Source organism: Lagopus leucura, unplaced genomic scaffold, assembly GCF_019238085.1.
Source record: "Lagopus leucura isolate 7727_CA_CO unplaced genomic scaffold, USGS_WTPT01 Super-Scaffold_73, whole genome shotgun sequence".
NCBI classification, from domain to species: domain Eukaryota; kingdom Metazoa; phylum Chordata; class Aves; order Galliformes; family Phasianidae; genus Lagopus; species Lagopus leucura.
Window position 1 is genome coordinate 32899990 of NW_024962252.1, and position 15663 is coordinate 32915652.

Sequence of the window (15663 nt, forward strand, 5' to 3'; positions counted from 1 at the left end):
ATGAATTATAGAAAACACTATTTTGTTACAATAGCAAGTAAGTTGTACATGACTTATTTAAGACATGACATATATAAGACAACATGACTTGATTCTGCCATCCATTAAGGGATATAAAGAAGTCAGGGGCAGAGATAACAGGGTAAGGCATAGTTGAGAAAACGTAACAGAATATTAGCTCTCCTCCTTAGTGTCTTGGCCAATCACTCTTTGATCAAGCAATGAAATAGGTTCTTTCCAATGTTATTTTAGTGCATTAATTTGAAATGGAGCTAGGCAGAATGTGTGAAGCAGGGAACCAGTTTCTTTGTGCCTTCAGTGAGCAACCTCTGGTTGTAGAGTTTTGTATGAGCAGAGCTCACCACTTCTCACCAGTACCCTATATGGCTTCAAGCAAAAGAATTTTTTGCCAGTGACAGCTTCAGATCTAAAGATCCTTCAAAAATGACTCATGGAAGTACGGGCTGGAGTGTAGTCTATGCTATGCTCTGTGATGTTGTTCACAGAAGTTTGCAGAAGTTCCTCTGGCAAAGCTCAAGAAGTGTGTCTCTAATTCTCAGACTTTTTTTTTTTCTTTTCCCCCCTAGGGGAAGTGATAAATCGGAGACAGTTTCATTTGTAAAACTGTGGTTTGCAACTGCTGAGTGTTAGGGCACTGTGAGGCAGGGTTGTGGGGTCTGTGGCACCCTTGGAGCAGGGGATGATGGCCCAGAGGGTGGACATGGGGTCTTGGGCTCTGGGGAGTCAGGGAGACTGGGCAGGGACAGGCACGACTGGCAATGCCAGGAGGCACAGTATTTATATACAGAGTGGCAAATCTGGCCCATCTATGGAGGATGCTAGCATTTTCAGTTAGCTAATATTTGTATTTATAGCTAACAAGATGCTATGAAACACTGGAAAACAGAAGAAAAAAAAAGCACAAATAATTTTGGTATATTTAGGCTTTATATATCCAACCACGTGCTTGTTTCGTTTGTTATTATGTTCACTCTGACTCCTAGTTAGGTAATTGTTTGCCAGAAAGAACTTTCCTTTCTGTCTTCCAGGGGCAGAAGTAGTAGGTGCAGGGCTTGTGTGGCATCAGACTACGTGCCAGTAAAACTCGGCTGGCCACCGGGTGTCACTGTTTGACAGAAATCTACTTTTGTAGCCTAAAATTTCTGTGTATGTCATTGGCTTATGTGCTAGAAGTTGCAGGTTTTGTTGCAAATTTGTCTTTCTCATCTCAAGTGGATGGACTTTTAAAAGAGCATTTTTGTGCATATTTATTATGTTTTGAATGGATTTTTGAAAATGCTTTTGGGCTTGTAAAAGCAGCAGGAGGAGAAAAATGATAAAAGTAAGGCACATCCTGAACATTTGAGAGATACTGTAGTGCCAGAAAATGTCAGTAAGATTTATTTTCCAACACCTGACTCCAAACTGCAAGGTACCTGTCTTTCCATCTTCTATGAAGGAAAAAACACAGTTGAATTAATAGGCAAAATCTGTTCCTTCTGAATTTTCAACTTGGCATTTAGATTTCTAATGTTTTTCAGTCCAACATAAAACCTATTGAAGCTTCTTGCTAAATCTGAGGGAAGGAAAAGTCTGAACCGATGAATTCGTTTCACGAAACTGAAATTGGACAGAAGTTTAAAATGACTCTTCTTTAAAGAAAATCTTATTTCAAGAAACTTTAGTGCACCAGTGTCTTTGAGAAAGAAACATTCACTTATGAGAGTGAATACTTTGGTACAGCTTCAGACTCTCTTATCCAGATGATGAAAGTAGAAAACAAAATAAAATGTATTTTCTTTCTTTCCTAACAGATAATGCAACTGAGTGCCCTTCCCTATAATGAACAGCGGAGAAGTACGATCAATTAACTAAAAAGAAAAAAAAGTTAATAACTCAGAAAAGGAGGATAAATTGAACCCAGGGAAATGGGAAAATGAAGACAGTACCTCAGTGATATGGACATTCTGAGTGGAGTAAAATCATTGAGTGTGATAGAGATCAAAGGATTTATTGCCTCCTGTCTAATAGAAATGGAGGGATTTATTGCCCCCAAAACCTGTGGCTTCCAGAAGAATGTACTTACCCCAGTGTCTGCTAAATGTGGATAAATTCCTTCCCTCACAAACCTCTAAAATGTGGAAAGATTTACTTCCTTCTGAATGGTCTGCCTCAAATAAGCAGCTACAAAGCATGCCCCAGATGGTGTATTTTCCTTCTCTTTATGGAGAAAATTTCAGATAAGAGCCCTAAAAGCAAATAAACATTTATTCTGAGTTTAAAAAATGCAACTTAGGGAAGGAAGTAAAAGGTTATGAATGTTCAGGAAGAGTTTTGAGATAAGATATTATTCAAATACAATGTCGTAAAGCAATGTACTATGATGATTCTAAAGCAAGATTATGAAATATGTAGGTATTTAATTTTATGTTGAACTTTACAGTATACTAAAATAATTGCATAAAGTAGCTGTGATGACCTAATGGTATACATAAGGTGAGATTCACAGGGACCTACATTTGTCCCACCGCACTGGGAAATCAGACAAACATTCAGGAACCAAAGATCTACTTCTGAACTAAGAGAAACAGCAAACATCAAGCAGTAGTGCTGCAGTTTCTATTACAAACACGTAAAAAACTTTTGTGTGCCCAAAATCAAGTCTGCATTTTTCCAACTACATCATTGGGCCAATAAAATATATTTACTCTGTCCATAAATCTTTCCTTGCTATCATGAAAATGTTAGAACATGTTTAAAGCTTTCAGATGTTGCTGGTTGTTATGTAATAAAGAAGTTGATTATACATAAAATACTGCTTATGTGGAATAGCAGTTGGGTTCAAAGTACCTGTAACTTCAGAGACTATGAGGATAAATGAGAGCTTCACCAAAAAATAGAAGCTGAAGCTGAGCATGCCTCCAGCTAAGCAGTTGTGTCTGCTATCTGGCTTTCCAAATCAATTCCCAGCTGCCTAGTGTTATTAAAGGCCAGAAAGGTGGAAGTGCGCCACACAGGCACTTGGCCAGGATCTTCTTTCCCCTTAAACTTTGTTACAAGAATACTGAAGTTGTGGTAGTGGTGTTCACCAGAAGCAGTTCCATACTAGGACACATAGCTGGCAGAATGGTTTTGGGGGTGATGTGCTTTGAGTGTCTGACTCAGGCTTGAGGTTGACAAATTTGCATGGCAGCTCTGAGGTTGTACTTATCTAATTTCTCCTCTGAGAGCTTAATAAAAATAAATGATAAAAATAGGTTGTACTAAAATATTAGGTATTCTCCCTGGGACAGGGATAAACTAAGGGAAATCAGTGCTCTGAATATCACAAGCAGTGATTGCTCATAGGCAGTAAAAAGGATCAAGGAAGAGGGAAAAGGAGTGAGTGAGTTTGAACTTCAGGGTAACACATAGCAAAGTGATGATTGAATTTAGTAGGAGCGCAGTAGATAAGGAAGGACATTGTATGTGCCTTTCCACATGTCAGATAAATGTGTCTGAGGTGGATTTCACCCTCCCATGCATTAGCTCCTTTCTCCTTCAGAAAGAAAAAGTATTTTAACTTTCGGAAGGCTGATAGATCTGTTTCTTGCTTAGCTCTAATCTGCAATATATAGGCCACTTTTATTGATACACTAACAAGTAGTGTGAGATTCCTTGGGCAAGTAGAAATTATTATAAATGGACAAGCATGCGCAGCACTATGCTGTAGCACCATAGGCAAACAGAAAAAAATGCAATTTAACAAGGGCTAGAACAGCCACTCCTTTCCTTTCCTCCTCTCCTCTTTTCCAAAGAATATCTGCTCTGGCATATTGTCTTCTTTCTTTTCCTCTTTTTCCTCCTCCTTTGGTCTTAGTGTTCCCGTTGCAGTTTCTACACATAAATATGTTTCCTTGAGGTGCTGCCGTCTTCACTGCTGGGCCCAGCTGTGTTCCTCACAGCACCTTGGCACAGACACCCAACAGATAGATGCCACTGCTCATTAAGTGTTCCTTTAATCATGTGTGACACAAATACTCAGGAAGAACACGGGGGGAATTTTAAGAGGGTTAGAAAGCACCATCTTCACCTTGCTGTAGGAGCAGCCTTGCTCCCATGTGTCACATCATCTATGGCTCCCAAGTTTGTATCGGTAAGATTGCATCTGTCAAGAACACGGCAATGGGTGGCTTTGGCCTGTGATCTGTTAGAGAAAATAATGTCACAATCAGCCTTTTTTTGCTTTTATTGCTTTCCTTTGATCTCTTGACAAGCTCAGTTATTTATTTTCCACAAGCACAGAGCTCCTGAAACCCATTAGGCACTTAGTGGTGACAAGATTCTCGGCTGTCCGCCTCCATTTCAGCCTGCTGCTGCTCCCCGGCAGCTCCTTGCCCAAGGCAGATCTTGGCCCTGGCTCTTGGAAGGGAACTGCTCTGCAGGCACTGGTGTTACAGGTCACAGCCGCAGCAGCCAAAGCAGGCTGCACACAGCTGTCCCAGGGTGGCACTGGGAAAGGGATAGGGATGTTTGAAAGCAGGTGGGTCCTCTCTGTGTGCTTTTGAAAACTACACTCTAGTTGCTTGCCCTTGTATTTCCACCTTTTGGAAGCACTAAGCATATAGCTGCTGGTAATAGCAACACCTTGACTCAGACTTTAAATAAAAATCTCATTTGGGAAAAAATGCTTCAAAATAAACACTTGGACCTTCAAGCTGCTATGGAACACTAAGAGAGCATATTGGGGAGAGATTTTATTTTGGAAATCTACATTACACATGTATATTTACTGTCTACACAGATTATTGCTATTGTGTTGCTGTGCTTACATTTATACATATACATGCAGACACACAGATGTTTCTAACCAGAGCAATGCAGAAACTGAATTTCAATGTAGACTAGCTTTCAGCTCAACAAGCAAAAGTGACTTCTTTAAACTAATTTTTGAGTGATAGAATATTTAAAAAAATGCATTTCTCTGAGCCTTTGTGAACACACTAGAATATTTTGATGACAACTGTAGTCCAAATGGCAAGGTCCTGTTACAAGGAATTCATCGCAGATGTAGTCCTTAGGCCAAATTATGACCAAAAGAAGACTGAAAATAAAATGTTAAGAAACAGCTGATATGTTTTAATTTATGAAATGCAAACTGGGTATGATTGGTAGGTTCTGACATATTTTTACTTGCTAGTAGCACTGTGGGGAAATGCGGGAGCCATCAGTGAAAACTTTCAGCTCCCATCCCCCTTCCCTTTGGCAGCTGTTGACCATCATTTCTCAATCAGGTCCACTCTTGGGCATGTCAGTGAGCTTCAAAACTTTCCTCCAGATGGCTGTTGAAGTTGGGAACGATGACTGCAAGCTGCATATTAAATACAGGAGTTCCTTTCACAAAGGTCGAGCCTGCAAATCTATGCAGCCTTGTTTTTCCTAAGAGGCACAAGCAAGAGGATAAAGTTGAGGCTGGGAGGAGGCAGGAGGAAGTGTAGAGGAACAGGACAGTCTCTGTAATGGCATGGTAAACCTATGAAAGTGAAAGGATTTTCACTGATTTCAGTGGGATTTAGTGCAGGTTGTTTGACTTAGGCTACTTGAGACCAGGGCAGACTTCAGGGTGTGCAGATTCCCTTTCCTCAAGAGCATCTCTCAGGACACTCCACTCCATGGCACACATGTCCATACAATGCTGTGTCTATACCACCTTATCTCTGTTCTCTGGGAATATTTCCAACTTTTCATAACTCTGTAGAAAAGATAGTATATCTTTTTTTGTGCTCCTTTCATGAAACCTTCGGCACTGAAAGAATGGCAAGAGCATGCCCTGTATTTTCTCAGGGGTGGTGATTACTACTACATTTGTGTTGTTGTGAGCTCGTGGCCTCTGGGCAATGGTATAAGCCAAGACGAGCTTTTTATTACTATCAACAAATGTTTTTTTTCTGAATTCACTGGGTGGGATTTTGTCCCTTAGAAGCTGGTTAAGTGAATTGGCCCCTGAGTACTATTAAATGCTGTGAATTAATGTGTATGGTTTATGACACATCATATATGGATACCTAAATGTAGACGTATAAATGCAGGTATTTTAACCTTAAATGGAACCCCAACTGCTGTTCTTCAATAACTTTCCTGCAATTGTCATTAAGCGTCTTTTTCAAACCACCCTTAATTTCATCCCTCCCAAAAATCATAAGTAGATTAATTGTGTCAAATAATTGCAATCCACTCGTGGGCTGTTTGGGTTAGTTAAACACAACATTGGTTGCAGAAGATTTCTGAATTTCTTCTCTATTTTGTCTACAGTAAGAATACAGGTAGCCAGAGTCCAAATTTCTTTTCCTTTTTATTCTAATCTAGCTCTAAATAATTTGTCCTTAATTTGTCAGAATTTGGCCTAATGTTGTTTTCCTAGATTTGTTAAAAAATTTACCATCCCACTATTAAGCTTCTGCTACCTAAGCAAAAGTACAGAAGAACAAAGTCTTAAGCAGTTTCTTATTACCTATATGCTATCATTCCTTCATAAGACACAGATTTGCCTTTTTTGAGAAAGAACTGCTTCTAACAATTGCCTCATCCTGTGGGCCAACAAACTGATGTGACACTGGAGTATCCCAGGGATACTGCATTGAAAATACGTGGGAATTGTATAGGTCCTGAGCAACTTAAATGCAACTTCCATGCAAAGAACCATGAAAGTCCAAGAATTTCTCTGTTTGATCAGCGAGAGGGATAAGATGGCCTCCTTATTCAAATATGACATGCTGTGATGTGGTGGGATACTTTCACTCCATTCTGGAGCCACAGTCGCCAATGCAGTGTGTTCAGAATTCCCCTTCTCCGAAGGATATGATGTATGATGGGTCATGACTTTATCTGATGCTTATAGATGCAGAAGAGATAACAATGCCTGCTGTAAAGTGAAGGATATAGCTATACCACTACTACACAAGGTGAGAATTAGTTCATTTCTTGCATAGCCTTATGACTGTAAGAGCACTGTTGTCAAACACAGTTAATTACAGTGAAATGCAGTGCTGGGACAGTGAGTCTCTGATGTTTACCCCAGGCACTCCCTGGGGATGCTTTCTGAATATGACAAAATTACACTGAAACACAGAAAAGAAGTTTGAAGGAATGCTTACATATCCAAATTGCCATATTTTTTTTCTTTCTTTTTTTTTTCCTTTTTTTTTTTTTACTATTTCCCCCAGCTGAATAAGTGGACTGTTATTTTTCCTGCAAACCTTTGCTTCATGAAAAATGTATGGCTTCACAACAATCAACTCACATCTGTGTTTCCTGCAGGACAGGCACAGCAGTATACAGACACTTTACTGCCCCATATCTTGTATATTATTTATGTATCTTTCTCTTATTTATAACTATTTATTGTTTTTTATGCATTTCTCCAAGTTAGAAGCTGATTCAAGGGAAAACATTACAGAGAGACAAGGAAGAGTGACTGTTGGGTCACATTAATATTAAAAAAGTACCCTCAGGAAAACCATGTAGTTTATACAAGTATGAGATTAACTACAGCCTGTGATCTGAGATCTAGATCCAGTCTTGTTCTCTATTCAACTCAGGCATTCAGGAAGCAGAAAACTCACCATGTCTGGTACTCCTGAGCTGTTGCAGATTGACTGAATGGCTCATAGTGGTCCAGCAATATTTTTGTCAAGTTGTTAAAATGTGAATTAAAAATGAGATTGTGTTTCTGCTAAGATGTAGCCTGTGATTCCTTCAGATTTATACTACAGCTCTCCAAATAATTTTCAACAAGTTCTTCCATTGTAGAGAATTCAATATTCATTTGTATGTTCTGGAGTTTGTTGAGCCCTGGAATAATTTATTTGTCAGAAATAAAAGATAATACATCTATTTGGATCTTACTGCTAAATCTTAAAAGATGGTCTGGAGAGGGAATAACGTTCACGATGGACAAATAATATAAAATCTTTTTTATGTTGCTTGGCACTTTTGAAATTCCCCCCCTTTCCGAAATCTAAGTAGGAAGACAGTCACTTGGTACTGTAGAGTGTTACCAGTAGTGAGCTACTAAAAAAAAATAAAAAAAATAAAAAAGGGAGAGAGATTGGGAAAAGTGAGCATCTGGTAGGGATGAACTCTCTGGTAGGGATGAAGAGGACGGATGTTTATCCTGCTAAGCCATTTGGGAGTGACAGCTTGCAGGCTCTCAGGATATACAGAAGCAGGAGAGAGGAATTCAAGTCTATTAGAAACTGATAACATGTGAGTGAGGGAGAAGGAATGAAGTGCAACCTGCAGTGTTTGAGAGAAGTGAGAGTCCTAGATTTCCATCCAGGTTGTCTTGTGGTGTCTTCTCCTTGTACCTAATTTATCATGCATCACATACAATTAGAACACATGATACCACAGGCGTGTCTCAAAAGAAATACCTATCATTCCTCTCTGACATGTACCTGTGAAAGACCAGTCCAAAACTTGGCTATCTGCCATAGCCACAGCATTCAGGTTGAGGTGTTTGTGATAGACAGGTGAATTCATTTCAGTACTGCAACAAGCTTAAGTGGGTACGCTGCTGTAGATGTAAACTGAGTTTGTGTGCATTTCTGATCTCCCTCAGTTCTTAAAAGACAAAAGGCTTGCTAGAGGCCTTTCCCATGTGGATTTGCTCAAAATATAAAGGGAAACACAACTAACGTTATCTAGCAACCACAACAAGGACTTGACAGCTTTAGGTTCTAGCAAAAAAAGCCTTTATCCAGGCTCATGAATTAATTCACTATGTTCAAAGTAACAAATATTTCTCATTATCTAGAAAACTATCAGTGTCAGCTACTTGCCTGATATGTTTTAGGCATAATCTAGTATTTAGCAAGCTAAAATCTCACAAAATTGGATTAACCGACTGGTACTTGCCAATTTAGACCTCACTAGAACAAAGAAGTCATTTTTATCAAGTCTCAATACTATCACAAAACACAAAATTAATCTCTTATTTTCAGCATAGAATAGTATTATTTGGAGGGATAGCGTTTATTTAGTTATTATAGGAAAGACATTTTATACTGCAAAGATGAAAAGATCTCATTCTCTTGTCCAAACCAACTCAGTCCAAAAGGGACAAGGCAGCAGAATCTAATATGACAGAAATTCCTAGTTCGGAAATTACTAATGTAGAAACAGGAATTTGGGAATAAACCAAGATGAATTATGTACTTTGAAATATGCATTAAACCTAAATACAGACTACTAAAAAAGAAAAAAAAAAAAAAAAAAAAAAATAGAAAGGAAACAGAAACCTTAACTTCTATGGAGTTCAAGTACCAGACAAATTTTGGGTGGTCTCACACCTGATGTGCTGGATGACACACTGACATCTAGTGGGAAAATACTTTCTTGCACGTAAGAGCATTCACTTCTCTGCACATTCGCATCATATTGGAAATGTGAATGCAAAAATACCTCATGCATACAGTTAGGTGTTGCTCCGAAGCACCCTGTTTGCTAAGTGTAAGGCAGTGCAGGAAATCCCTACACAAGATAAGCAACTCTATCGTGTGTCTTTTATTTATTTATTTATTTTTTTCTTTTCTTTCTTTCTAAATAGAAAGTTCCTCCAAACCCTTGCAGTGCTTGTGCATGCAAATGCAGCTAATAGGGAGCTCCGGTCCCGAGGCTGGCTGAGCATACAGCACCAAGTATCGGGGTACCCAGCAGATGGAGCACTTCACTTGCAGAATACCCTGCAAGGGGCCTGCACAAATGGTTTGAGTCATGGGTTTACGCTGATGTAAATTATGCTCAGTGTCTTCTGCTATTGCAAAAATACTGGTGCATTCTATTTTTATGTTTTTGCTAGACCCTATATATTTGCAGTGTAACATGATGATGCTATTTTAATGACACTGGCAAGACCAAGTGTGTTGTAAAATCATGTGTTGCTTTTGTACTTTCCAGCAATATATTACTCTAATTTGTCGTCCAACGAATGGTATCAATGTGTTCTTCTGTTTTCTTTTCTCTTCTTTTTTTTTTTTTCTTTCCCCAAAGCATGAAATCCTGTAACACTCAGACCTTTAAAAGTTTGAATATTTTGTGGAACTAAATCATAACTCATTCTTTGGAAGTGAGTCTCTTGTCAGTATTCTGGAGTGGCTGAGACATTTTGCTGGAGAAACATGTATGTTTTATTTTATTTTATTTTTTTTTGTCTTAAAATCTTGCAGATTTTAGAGTGGAAATTAAGAAGGCTATTCTAAAGCTTTCTATGAAAGAAAATAAACCATGTGCGAGCACTGCAAGAGGCTGTTCTTGTATCACTAGACAAATGAATGTAAATTAAAGAAGAGCAAAGGAAGCAAGAAAGGCATATTATGGCATAGATAAAATCTGGAATAAACTCATACGAGAAAAAAATAGAGAAATCATTAAAGGAACATTCATACTAATTTAGTGAGGAGAATGAACAAAATTCAGAGCGACAAGTCTCAGTGTAACCTAAATGGCTTTCCTCTCCATCTTTCAGCCTGCCTAGTGATCCACTACTGTGAATCACACTTACTGTCTTTTTACAGTTCCCTAAAGTGTTATCAGCTATGATTACTGCACACAGCTATTTGTTCTGTAACCTTGAGCCTTGTCCCTTTAACTTTCACTAGAATATAAGCCATTAGAATTGCTGAACTGCTGTCCCAGATCTATGTACTCTACCTCCTCTCCAAAACAAAGGAGTTCAAATCCTGTCCCCCAATTACTGAAGTGAAATTTGGGTGAGTTGTAGGTGTGGAAGTTCAAAACAGGGGAAACAGAAAAAAATCCATGCTGTCTTTTCAGCTGTTTCCTGAATTTTGTTACTGGCACCTTGGCATGTATTCAGAACTGGCCCAGACAGAATGCTCCAGAACATCTCTAATATCTAATCCTAATTAAAAATTTGTTAATCAACTATTAATTAAATCCAGGTTCATCTTCACTTTGGTCCTCTGTTAGGCTTATTTGCAGCATAAACTACATATCTACCCCTAAACCAAAGCCCCAGGCAAAATACAACTACAGCCAGTTCTCTTTCAAGCGTTTGGAAAAGGAAATGGTGTCTGATATTTACACAGTGCTTTTTTTTGGTGTGGTGACAAAACTCCAGTAAGAGGGATGGAGAATGGTTAATTGGGCACCTCAGTACAGAAAAGGACATTGAAGTGCTGGAGCAGATCCAAAGAAGGGCAACAAAGCTTGCGAAGGTCTTGGAGAACAAGCACTGTGAGAGAGACTGAAGGAACTGTGGCTGTTTAGTCTGGGGAAAAGGAGGGTAAGGGGAGACATTATTTCTCCCTTCCAATATCTGAAAGCAAGAGTAGGACTGGTCTCTTCTCAATGGTGACAGCTGAGAGGATGAGGGGAAATGGCTTCATGTTGTGCCAGGGGAAGTTCAGGTTGGATATCGGGAAATACTTCTTTACTGAAAGGATTGTTAGGCACTGGAATAGGCTCCCCAGGGAGGTGGTTGAGTCACCATCCCTGAATGTGTTTAAAAACCACTTGGATGTGGTGCTCAGGGACATGATTTAGCAGAGGATTGTTAGAGTTGTAGTAGTATGTTAGAGTTGTAGGTAGTATGGTTAGGTTGTGGTTGGAGTCAATGATCTTATAGGTCTTTAAGGTTTTTTTCTTATAGGCTTTTAAGGTTTAAAAGCAATTCTATGATTCTGTGATTCTATGATTAATCCAAACAGTGTAGCTTGGCTGTTAGGGCACTGCCTGAGAAGATACCTTGTGTTCCCACAGGCTGTAGGGTTTCTGATTCCAGGTTTCTCTTCCTAAACAAGTATTTGAACTTCAGGATGAAGTTTCACAGATTGAAGATGAAATTTCCGTGGAGAGATTTTTAAAATAGAAAAATAACTCTGCTTCCTCCCTTTAATGGCACCAAAGAAGACATTTGTTCAGAAACATTGTATTTGTTATCAATACCTCTTATAAAAACAACAGGTTGAGCTGTATCACTAATGTCAGTGCTTTTCTGTACTCAATACATAAAATTTGAAATTAAAAGTTTTACTCTCCAAATTTCTTTCAATAAATTTGCCTGAATTTAGTCTACTAAGATAAATGAATTTAAAAAAACAGTTTTTTAAAAAATTCAATTAGAACAAATTATATATGCCATTCATTCCATACATTGCTTAATAGATTCAGAATCAGTAAACGGTTCTGATTTTGGAAATCAGATTTGCTATTATATACCTATGTTGGTCTCTCCAATAGTAATGTCTTCTATTTATGTCCATGGAAACCATAAATTTTCAGCTACAAAACAGTACTTTTTAACATAGTTACCACCACTGAATTCACACAAAAAAGCCTGATTGAAACATTCTTCATTTGGTGATGTGATAGTTATGCGTGGCTGTCTGCAGTGTGGCAAGTCATTCGTGTTGCTGTCGCCACTGCAAAAACACACCAGTCACCTCACTGTGCTCACATCCACTGCTTGGTTTCCGTAAAATGTTCAGCAAGTGTTGATGAGTGTCAATTGGTGCAATTTTTTCTGCATGAAGGAATTCAATTCCACACCTCTGCTTTGTACACACTTCCATGTCCGACACCGTTATGTCAGCCTGCCTTTTTGCTGCCTGCCATCTGTTGCACAGCCACAAAATGTAACAGAATATGGGCGGGAAGGTTCAATCTCTACTGCTATTCCACCACCATCTGCCTCAGACTTTGTGGGACATCATCACAAAATAGGAGGCAGTACTTTTGGAGTAGCCTTCACAGTAGCCTGGGGGATTAAGACATTTTACTTGAAAGCAAATCAAACACAAAATTCTAAAATAGGCATTCACTGCCAGGACCTGTTGATATTTTATGTCAGTCAGCTCAAACAATAATATGTGCAAATGCTTCTTTTTTGTTTGACTTTCTGTAGCTTCAGCATACATAGACTTAAAGAGATTTTTGGAAGATCACCATTGCTATTGAGATTACCTGTGGCTCTTCAGGTTTCAGATTTGGAACTTTTTGTTTGTGGTGAATTTTATGAGTTATACTTTAATCCCACAAGAAAACAAAATTTGTTCATGGCAGTTGAATAATCTGATGTTATTGTTATGTCCTTGTTTCCCACTTGCCAAGTAAATTGTGCTCTGTGTTTGGTTTTGCCACAAGATGTTGTCCACTTTCTGTTCTACAAAGCAGTTCACTTATGTATTAGAAGCAACAAGCCATATACATCAGTCAATTATATGGTACCTCCACACCATCAAACTAGCAGTCATTGTGATTTACACTTACACTGATAGATTATTTGGCAGAGAACTTATCAATAGAGTCTCTGAAATTAAGCAAGTATTTAATTCCCAAGGAAGGTTAGCTCTTGGGAGTCTAAAAAGCCTATTCCTGTACAACAAATCCAATGATAATATGCAATCCATATGCATGTCAAATCAGCAAGACATTTCAGCCTATGTGAATGTAAACACATATGCCATTCATTTTCCCCTTGACCTTGGGGACCTGTGTTGGAGAAGTACTCTCTAGTTGACAATGTCAGCTAAAGTATACCCAAAGTTCAGCTTCACTTCATATGAGATTGCATTTGAAATGCACAGTGAAAAAATCCCTTGGTTTAGAGATGTGATGGGAGGAAAATCATGCATGTTTGTTTGTATCCAGGAATGTGGAGGGAGTTCTTTCTTGTCCTTAGCTTTTACTTTATTGACTGCATTTACTATCCATTCACAGTACATTTTTAGTAAATATATACATTTCTTTTAATTGTCCCATGTTTAAATTTGGTTTCAGAATCCATGGTAAGATAGATTTCTTCAAAATAAAGAAGATTACTTCTTTTCATCCATAAAAATGCAACTAGGAGGGAAGAGGGTCTCTGCTTGTGTAAACATAGGAAGTATAATGTCATAAATATATTAGGCTCTTTACATTCTCCAGCTTCTTGTCCACTGTACATAATAACTAAAGGTAGACTCTTAACAGTAGACCCTGTGGGGGCAATTCATTCATCAGGAAATCTTCACCCACTGGCTATAATTTTGGGTGGCTAGTGACAGGACAGTTCCTTAGTGGCACCTACTCAGTTATGTTCATCACCTTTCTTGCTCCCCTTTGTCTTTTTCCCATCCTATTACTTTTATACACATGTAGAAGGAATTTTGCAAAGGCGTTTTCAAGCACCGTATTTACCATGTGTATGCAGACTGCCTGTGATGCATATGTACCAATACTCTTTTTCTGTGTGTTTATAATGAATTCATTATGACTGAGAAACACAGCATGTGCTGTGTATGTACAGAGTTGTGTCATACTGCTGCACTGATCCATTGTTTGTGGAAACCACTGCGTCTGCTGAGCAGTCGTGGTGCATTTTTTTCTCAGCATGCAAAAATGAATATGGTGGCTTTAGGAATAAGAAGACCTACCACTGGCAATCTCATTCTCTGAGGGACAGTTATCATTTGAGGTACGTTTTTTTTTTCTGAAACTCTTGAGGAAACAACTTTAGAAGCCTGCAGCTTGGCATTTTATTGGTCAAGCCGATGCAATTGTTAGATATCCACAGCTCATCAGAATGGTCTTGACAGAAAAATAGAACAAATAGCTTTTATTCTGATACTGAATCATAGATCTGTACTGTGAGACCATGGAATTAGAACAGTCTCTATGTAGCTCAGAAAATCTCCAGTCCATCATATGGGAAGTTTGAGTATTACTGGAATTCATCCTCTCTCCTCAAGATGGTATGTTCACATCATTCTGTGACAGGCCTCCTGCTGCAGAAGGACCTGTGTATGTATCTGCACAAGTAGGGGAACATTTGGCATTTGCCACATCTGTCTTTAATGTCTTGTCCTAGGTCTCCATGCTGAGTGTTCCCTTGTAATATCTGTGAGGCTTTCAGATCTCTTTCTGAGGAAGGCACTGTCCATGTTTTACTTGTGTAAGGAGGCAAAAAGGAGTGGATGAGAATATGCTTGTGTGCAATATGTACGTTTAAGTTAAGGAGAGTTGTTCCACTGTGATCTATGTCCTAGAAGATATTCTCTGTACAGTGCTAAAAGTTTTAGCATTTCCCCATAGCAGTTCCCTCTTTGCATCTCTTAGAAATACCAACATAAACAGTTTGATGTATTTTGGCAAATCTGTTAAATGTGAAGGCAGATTTACTTGTCTTGTGAGTTACATGTCAGAAAGCTCATATACTTTATAGCATGAACTGTGAGAATAAATCATTCTAAGAAACAGGGCTCCATTCAAGGATATGTGGGTAAATTTTAATAGTCTGTGATATGCAAGAGTTTAAACTAAACTGCCCAATTTTTAGTTCTGGCCACAATCTGACTGTAAGTCACTAGCTGATGTGCATAAAACTTAAGATATAGAAATTTCTCCAGTGGCTGAATATTTAGATTTTATCTCCAGTTTATCGTCAACTTCATTGCTTTTAGGATCTTCAAGGGAATTTGTGCCAAAAAGTCAGAATTACTGTTAGCACCTGGGCAATAACAGAAATAGGGACAAAAATGTTTAGAACTTAGATTGTAGTTCAGATTCTTTCAGTTGTTGTCATCATGTCTCCATTCACAGCTCTAAAGTTCTCAACAACATAGAGTCTATTTTGACTCCTGGATTCTCTTTCCTCTGAGTCTGGCTCAGAACTGCAAAGTTTTG